Here is a 9140-nt window from a genome sequence, read left to right on the forward strand (position 1 = left end):
CAGTTCAGCAAGCCCAGCAGAAAGAGCACACTTTTTCCCCGATACTGCCAAAAGATCGAGGTTGAACGGACTTAGGCCTGGAGTTGTAGGCAGATCTGTCCCACCCAGGCCACGTGGACCAGGGGCAAGCCAGGTATCATCTTCCGAAGACAAATCAGGCCCTGCTTCCACCCAATAGACACAAAAGCCCATTTCCCCCTCCATGAAGCCCTTCAAGAATATGGACTACTCACCCATCGCAGAGCGTCTCCTGAAGCTGGCAATCCCCGACCGCCTCATCTGGCTCACCGTGACTCTTCTCTACGCCTTCCAGAAGGCCAAGGCCGAGCTCAGACTACCAACAAGGAGTTTCAGCCGCAGGAACGGTGGGACTCCCAGCCTATCACCTGCATCTGGCAGAACTGCACTGTCCGCGTGCACACTAGCGCTACTAAGCACATCAGACACCTCCCAAGCCCAGGCTCCAAGACGGCAGCGAATGCGTGGCATGACTGGGGTGCTCCCGGCCTCTGCGGTCTTCTACCAGTGACTGGTGAGCATCCCTCTGCGCATGTTCCACCTCTGGGCCTTCCTGGTCGGGGATGCTGAGCTGGGGCTACGACTGCATTCCGGTCACGCGGCTGACGCTCACCCTGCGCAGCCGCAGCATTGACGTGCTCGCGCACGTCCAAGACCAGTGCGGGCTCACTACGATGCAGCCCTGCACTCCCCTCTGCTACCTGGTCCTGCTTCATTGCGGGCCCTCTGGGGGTGGGACAGGCTGCCAACTGCCCATCTCTGACCCCTGGAAGGCCTGTCTGCCTCTATAAGGGTCCCTGCTGCCCCTCCAGGGATGGCAGGCGGGGCACAGGCCAGCATCCGCAGAAGACAGCAGCACCCTGGGGAAATAGTGCTGATCCTGCCCAAGGGGCTCACAGTGGCAATAAAATGCTGGGGGTAGGGTGGGCATTCCTGCAATACCTTGACATCAAATAAATAACATGAGAAGTCTTAAAGGAATAAAGCCAATCTCCTGCATCTACCAAGACAAAGGAAAGAAGCGTCATTCAGCCACACAGCAGAACAGAGAAGCCTGTTTTACAGAAAAATACGAACCTCGTCTTCTGGTATCTCCACAAAATGCAAGGATATAAGGTTCTCACATCTAGAAATTCAAGTCTGAATAACCCAGCCACAAGACTTAGTTCTGGTAAGAAATTATCTGTAGATTTCAACTGGGTATTAATTATAAATTATAATTGCCCAAGGACATTTCTTCTCTGTTGCCTTTAGCTAGAAGTTATATTAACTTGTATTGTTATTTACTTCTGTACCTATTTTAGGACAAGCACTATGCTTGACCTATCATTTTTCCCTCATGGAATGCTGTCTAGTACAATATCATTTAGGCATTTATTATTTAATATTTATTGATGTGCCTTGGCATTTAATATTCTAAAAAAGATCTGGTTCTCTTTCAGTTTTCATCATTAGGCCCCATGAAGAAGAGAAACTGCATAGGGAAAGGAGCATAGTTTGTGAGTGCTGGCATATCTGCATTTTTGAGAGTTCATTATTTAGATTTTCTACAGGAAAAAAAAATGATTTCTCTTCAACTTGCACGTTTGTTGCTTGAAAGTTTGTGGGATGCTTACAACACAAATACAAAAACTGAATTTAAGAGAAATAATGCATTCTTACTTCTTGATAAGTCACTTTATAGCATTGGGACCAAAATGCAAATTGTAGTCATTTGCTATAAGTGGTTTCCATTAAGATAACAAAACTATAAAACATTGTGGGGTTTTTTTTTTGGTCAAATCTTTTTATAATTTATACCTAGCACTGTTAAGATACATTATTATTTAGCCCATTATTTGTACTAAGTGTTTTGCAGATGCTTCATTATGCTTTTCTAAAACTCATTATTACCATTTCCTCATTTGAATCAATTGAGACCTAACTTTCTCTATTTAGGAGACTAAGTCTAAATCAAGGAGGTTGTGTGTAATTATTATAATTCACCTGTGATCATTGAGGTATGTTGAATGAGAATATATCACAAATTCTAATGATCAAAAAACCATATTACAAGTCAAAAAAGTCAAAAAGCTAATAAATCTATACCCTTAAAACAGGTTGGGCTTTTCACGCCACTCTGAAGATAAGACCACATTCCTGCCTGTCATGTTGATAAGCAATATTAACATCAACTCAAGTGACATTTATTTAGAGCCTGAGAAAGGACACCCTTCCACAATTTGCTCCAACAGCAGCTTGAAACCTTACCATTCTCCAACTGTAAGGAGAATTAGTCCTTCAATTCAAGACTTTGTGGGGGAGGGGAGAGGGTAGACGAACACTCCAGGAACAGTTGAAGGAAGCAACCAAAAAGAGTTGAGGCCACACCAAGTACTTCATACCTTCCCTTAGGTCAACCCTCACTGCTCCTTCATTTATACCCATGCACAAAAGCAAGCACAAATAGCCAGCGCTCAAGAACTGAAAGTAGTAGTCAGTAAAATAGATATCACTGTAACACTGATCAGCCCCAATTCCCAGACCTCAGTCCAGGTTGGAAGAGGGAGTAGTGGCTAGCTGGGGGCTGGAGGGGTAAGAAGTGATTTTACTGTACCTGTGTTTGGATGCCTTTGAAGACTCATCATAAAATGGTAGACTTTCCCTTGGGGGGAAACAGCACATGAAAAATGGAATTAGCACCATGTTAAACTTTACTACACATTTTAACTTTCTTTCCAGTATAATATGACACAGTAGTAAGAATTCAGATAGGTAGACACAGATAGAATCTTTAAAACAATGCCTTTTGAGTAGGTCCTAGAAAATTTTGAATTTGTTTCCTTCCCCTTAGCCAACAGTAGCACTTATTTTTTTTTTAAGAGAAATCATGGTTTTTTTTAATTTACATCTTAGTTAGCATATAGAACAGTAGCCCTTATAGTCCTGCGCATTGTTCTGCACTAGAAAGCAGAGTCCTTGACAAATTCATTTAGATTAAAAATCTTATTTTCCCTATTTAACCAATGACTCTACATATGGTAAATAAATTTGATTACAATTCTTTAATTTTTTACTGTTTATTTTTTTTAGACAGTGAGAGACAGAAATGAGGGAGGAGCAGGGAGGGAGGGAGGGAGAGAGGGAGACACAGAATCTGAAGTAGGTTACAGGCTCTGAGCTGTCAGCATAGAGCCTGACATGGGGCTCAAGCATTGGAACCATGAGATCATGACCTGAGCTGAAATCAGACATTTAACCAACTGAGCCACTGAGGCGCCCCTGATTAGAATTCTAAGGGTCATGATCTGTGAATCACATTTTTAGGTTATTCCCAAAATTTTTTAAGCATGAGAGTTAAACACTCAAGTATACTTTTTAAAAGTCACCAGAAAATGCCCCCTGGAACAGCTGGACACCATGAAAAACCATGATCCATATTGTTCGTATGAAAATGAAACAGTACAATCTCCTGATTTGGCCTTCAATATTGAAGTAACATAGCCAATTACAGAGGAACATTCTGATAGGTATAGGAAAAGGAATCATTTATTCAGAAAGTTCTTTGGAGCACATTCTATTCCATATGGCTCTACCAAGGAAATCCCAGATTTGAAGAGAGCAGCCCATTCATTTAGGTAGCTTCCAACATATTTTAAAAATTAATGTGTAAAGAAATGCCCTAGGAAGGCTTTTCATTTTTAAACCGAGTAACTTGTCTGTATTAGCTGCCACCAGAATACTCATAATAAAATCTGAAATTTACAATGTTCTAAGAACTCTACAAATGTGCATATTGTTTAAGTAGTTGTGACAGAAACCACATGATCCGCAAAGCCTTAAATATTTACTATCTGGCTTACCCCGCTGGAAAAGAAGTTTGCTAACCCAGGACCAAACGAAAGCTAATGATTTTTTTTAACCTCTTCCCTGCTTCATTGCTTTGGTTAAATGTTGGTTTCTATTGTTGAGTAGTCAAAACTATCAGTATTTAAATTCTGCAGTTCGAATCTACTTAAGAATCAACAATCTCCCATCAGCTGTCATAAATTTATACTTTGCTGACAAAAATCTCTACACAGCCCCTTCTCATCTGGATCATACACCTGCTTTCTAGGTACTCCTATGATACAGGTCTCATCTGACTTTTATAAGGAAGTTACAGGACCACCTTGGAGCTATAGCATCTGTTTCCAATTATCTAACAGCAAATGATTAGGCAATTAGACATTTTAAAGTCTATTTTTTATCTATGTAGCTAGTAAACTCTAAATTTTGGTCCCTAATCTCACTTGTAGAGACCATGTTTTTTCCATGAAAGGTGGTGGTTTCTGGGCCAACATGCCCTTAGAAGGGGTCAGCACTAAAAGAATCCTTTTAAGGGACTGAGGTAGCACATTGGGAAGGAAAATGTGGACTAGCTATTTATAATCTATTTACCCCCTTCATCTGAACAATTGCAAAACTCCTACAGCTGCCTGCCTATCCATCTTTCTATTTCTCTTTTTTTCCTTTTCCTTCTTTTCTCATCTCCTGGAGAAAAAAAAAGAGTGGATCCAGATTATCAGGAAAGAAAAAGCAATAGAGAATCATTAGTTCAGTTCCTTCTCTGCTTACACGCTGGCCCCAGCCCTGTCCTTAAAGCTAACACTGCCATGCATTTTGCTGTGAGATAAGTTACAAACTCAACATAAAAGTCACCAAAAAAACAAAAACAAAAACCACAAAATGTCCTAGAGATTTCAGCTACATGCATTATGTACTCACTAATTAACACAAAGCCTAAAGAGTAACCTATAGAAGCAATTAGGTCTAAACCAAAAGGAAATCATACTGTTTCAAACAGAAATGTTAATAAATATGGAAATCCTGACCTATAGCTCAAGGGTGTTGTCAGTATTCAAATTACAGTTTGAGTCAAGGCAGGAAGAAACAAGGTAAAAAAGAGGACAGCACAGAGATTAAGAGGATGCTAGAAGAACTATTGAAAATGTGGCATGATCTTCAGGAGGAATGACCTTTACCTCTGGCAATAAAGAAGTCTTTGGAGACTTTAGCTCAGATCCTTTCCACAGAGCAAAGGGAGCAGAAGGTGGATATTCACACCCATGGAAACTAGAAGTAGAAGCAGACTCTTCAGATCCAAAGGACAAAGATAAATAAAAGAGTAAAGCTTTAAAGCTTAAAAACCCAAGGCTCCTTCGTGTCCATGTTTCATACTTTCCTATCCCTCTGCAATACAGTAGCCCTAATTAAAAGCAGTAATTGAAAGAGGGATGGAGAGGAAGGGTGACCAGAGAAAAGAAAAGGAGAGTAGGCCACGGGGCAGGTAAAGAACATGAGCAAGAATGAGCTGGATACCCAGAGTCGAAGACAGAAAGCGGACTGGAAAACAGATGGGATTGGGAAACAAATTTAGTAGAAAAGCAGATTTGTGAAAAGAGGGAAAAACAGCACTGGGGAGGCAGGAACGGATGGAATGAAAAACAACAGAGAAGGACCTATGGAAAATCCCCAAAAGGCAGCAAGGAGGAGGAGGAAGTAAAAGCAAAAATAAAAGGAGAGAAGGGATTAACCCAAAAGCAGTTTAGGTTTGTTTACCAACTAGTATTACAAAAAAACTAGTTGAAAATAACCCCAGAAATTTGAAACCACAGTGAAACTGTATGTTATTTTAAATTTTACCTCAAAAGAGAGTGATACTAATTTTAAGATCTTAGGCTCTGGATGGGAGAAGATTAGGATAAGGCTAAGATTTGAAGTACAGATTGTGTAAATTCCAGAGAGTTCAGGAAAAGAAACCTCTTTCAACATAACTGGCTATTCAAGGGCAGTTACAGGAAAAAGAATCATCAAATGTCGAGAATGGTGTTCTTTTAACATGCTCTAGGGTAGAACGCATCTTTACTAGTCAATCCACCTGCAGCAAGAAATGGAGAATAAAAAATTGCACTGTTACTGTGTGCCCAGCACAAAGTAAGGGCTCATTAAATATTTACTGATAGAATGAACTCATCTTTTTTATTATTACGGTGAAATAAATATCATGGGTTAAGGACATTTGAAATCCCAATTCAGAGTTGTAAGAGGCAACTAAATCTTTCTAAAACTGTAACAAGGTATGAGCCAAGGTATTGCTTAAAAGAGATCACCACTTGTTGAACTACTATGTGTAGAACAAGATTCTAAGCACTTTCTTATCTTATTTAATCTTCCCAGCACACCTGGAAGATGATGATTATTCTCTCCAACCAACAGTTTCAAAAACTAAGACTCAAGGAATTTTAGTGTATGACCCACTAGTCAATAAGGACTTTTGAGGACTGGAACTTGTGTGCCAGAAATAAATTACACAAAGCCAGGGGTTTTAACCTATTTTGGTCTCTGTTGTTTCTTCCTAGATAAATGCCTGACACAAAGAAGAAACTGGACAAGTACTTATTGAACGAATACATAAGTGAATGAATGCCTATGTATGATCAGACAACTGATCATATGGCTAGGGGGAAAAAATACATAATCTTGCCAACTGGTCTCATTTTAAATTCATGATGGTTAACCTCCAAAGTGGACTCCTAGCCTTGACATAGCAATCCAAGTTCTTTCAGTCCCGTGTGTGTGTGTGTGTGTGTGTGTGTGTGTATGAAAGTATTTAAAACTGTGAGTCAGGATGAGATCACTTCACGTAAGTGCAGGGGGAAAAAAAGATCTAATGTTTAAAAGCCAGAGAGACCAGGAAAAAAAAAATTGAAAATAATTTTAAGAGCAGCTAGTGTGGCAGGGCAAGACTTAAGAGAATGGTATCCCGGCAGCAAAGAGAAGGGAGTATCTCAAAAAGGGGATAATTAGTCGGTTTCTCTAAGAAACACATGTGCATGCAGGTTTCCTAGGGCCTGCTCTCAGGATTAGCACCTCAGGAACTGGGAAACACAGGACAGTGCAGAGGGCTTGACTAACGTACAGGGAACTGGAAAGTTAGGATAGATAGTCCCCTACCCTCTTGAAGCAAGATGCCCGCATACACCTCTCATTGGATTCAGCTGGTCTCAAGATTACCTAATACTTCTCCTGCTTCACTTTCTATTATCTAGATTCACCTTACCCTGGGGGTAAATCCCAAATTCCCCTCCAGACCAATAATTAAAGTCTCAGTACAACCTGAACAGAGAAGGGCTAAATCTGCTGAGAAAGGGACTTCACAGAAAAGAGGGGCAGGACTTGGCAACATGTTTACTCTTCCGTTTTCACTGTAAGTTTCCTCCAACATTGGGTTGTGTGTAGTCTACATCAGTGACATAGTGCTTGCCCTCTCACCTTGAGCATTTATGCCATCAGATGGCACCAACTATTTTACCTCCTTACAGCAGCTGTAAACAGTCTCAGGGAGGCCTGCTCAGTCCTCGAGGATTTTGGCTTCTGGGCTCCATACCATTCTTTCCAATACTATTTTGGTCCTAATTCTTAGAGAGTTCAATATCCACAAAGCTCATTTCCGTCGCGGGACCTCTCTTTCAAGGATCCTGTTGTCTACTTTGTCTTACCCATCCACTCAGGTGCTCATACCTGAGAACTTAGCAATACCAAAAACTGAAACCGTAAGCTGTCTGTATCAACCAGAGAAACAGAACCACTAAAAATTTAACAAATAGAACAGAAATGGGAGCTGGTTACTCACCTTCGGTAAGGCTGCTATCTTCATGTCCAATGCTAGAACTGTCCACAGGGCAGGCAGTTAAAAAGGAAGAATATAAAAATGGAGAGAAAACAAATTAGAACCCACAAGGACAGATGGGAAGCCATTTCAGTCTCTCACCACTTCCAACCTTAAGTTGGGCACCTTGCTGCTGGAGATACTGAGGCCCTCCATGAAGGAGTGAGACACATACCTGACCCAAGGGATGGAGAAGCTGAAGGAGAATCCAGGGGGTGTTGTGGTGGCAGTCTAGCTGCTGCCCAAAGCAGTGAGATAACCCAGCAAACAGGCAACAATGTACATGAGCTACAAAGCACGCACCCTGTTTTTGAGCATAAAAACAAGATGACTGTTGCCTTGATCCCACCCTCCCCCTAAATACAAACATGCCAGAAGGTTCAGCTGGACCAAATTGGCTCATTGAAAAACCACCATCCCCACCTCCCATAGTTTTAATTTAAACTAGGTACTCCCTGGAAACCAGCTGCTATCCTTCCAGCTCATTACCTCTAGAACTCTTCCAACAGTTCTTTGCTACCACTCCAAAGTGTCCAATAATCCAGCGATCCTTTTAAGGTGCCTCACAGTCACTATATCCTCATTTCCTCTGTACCCAGTTTATTATTGGTATCACCCCCTTGCATAAGCCCATATCTCACCTTCCTCGCTCTTTTCATCATGCTCACCTGCTCAAACATCACACACACCGCACATACACACACAATTAAATCCAACTCTCCACTTGTTGCCTGAACCAGCACAGCTGGACTATTACTGCAAAAAAAAACCACAAAAAACAAAAAACAAAAAAAAAACACATAACCATTCTAATAGACCTTACTTTGAGTTCACTCACCTCAGATGAAGTCCTCATGCTCTCCAGCAGCCCTACTATATTTCCCCAGGATACATAGATACACCATCTCAAACCCTCTCCATTTCGGGCTTCTCTTTAACCTTCAAACACAGCCTCCATCTTTCACGCTCAGCTCATGATCTTGCTGCTATTTGTGTCTGTTATCTACTGCTGCTTAATAAAACATACTGAAAGGTAGCAGCTTAAAACAGGAACAATGATTCAACTCACTGTTCTGTGACTTGGTAATTTGGGCTGTGTTTACTGTGTTCTCAGCTGGGTTCACTCGCAGGTGTGGGCCTCAACTGAGATGGCTGGGAAGGCAGAGGCAGCTGGGCGCCCCATCCACATGGATTTTCACTCTCCGTCATCATTTCTAGAATGAGAATGGAAGCTTCACGACTTCTCAAGGCCTAGGGTTAGAACTGGAAAAATATCACTTCTGCTGCATTCTGTGGGACAGAGCAAATCACAGGTCAAATTTAAAGAATTGTGGAAACAGACTTCACCTCTTGATGATAGGTCAATCTATGGCTATATTTAGAACCTATCAAATTGTTTTATTACCCATGAAAAGGACAATGGATCACAAAT

The 9140-nt window shown here is 41.3% G+C and overlaps 1 long non-coding RNA gene across 1 annotated transcript; it reads right to left on the minus strand.

Moving 5' to 3' along the window:
- Positions 1-2568: 2568 nt before the first annotated feature.
- LOC125155714 (uncharacterized) lies at positions 2569-8903 on the minus strand. Its single transcript, XR_007148323.1, has 3 exons — positions 8778-8903; positions 7673-7710; positions 2569-2662 (listed from the first exon to the last, which is right to left on the minus strand). It is a non-coding gene; the product is annotated as an uncharacterized LOC125155714 (long non-coding RNA).
- Between the last annotated feature and the right edge of the window lie 237 nt (positions 8904-9140).

Source organism: Prionailurus viverrinus, chromosome F1, assembly GCF_022837055.1.
Source record: "Prionailurus viverrinus isolate Anna chromosome F1, UM_Priviv_1.0, whole genome shotgun sequence".
Lineage (NCBI taxonomy): Eukaryota > Metazoa > Chordata > Mammalia > Carnivora > Felidae > Prionailurus > Prionailurus viverrinus.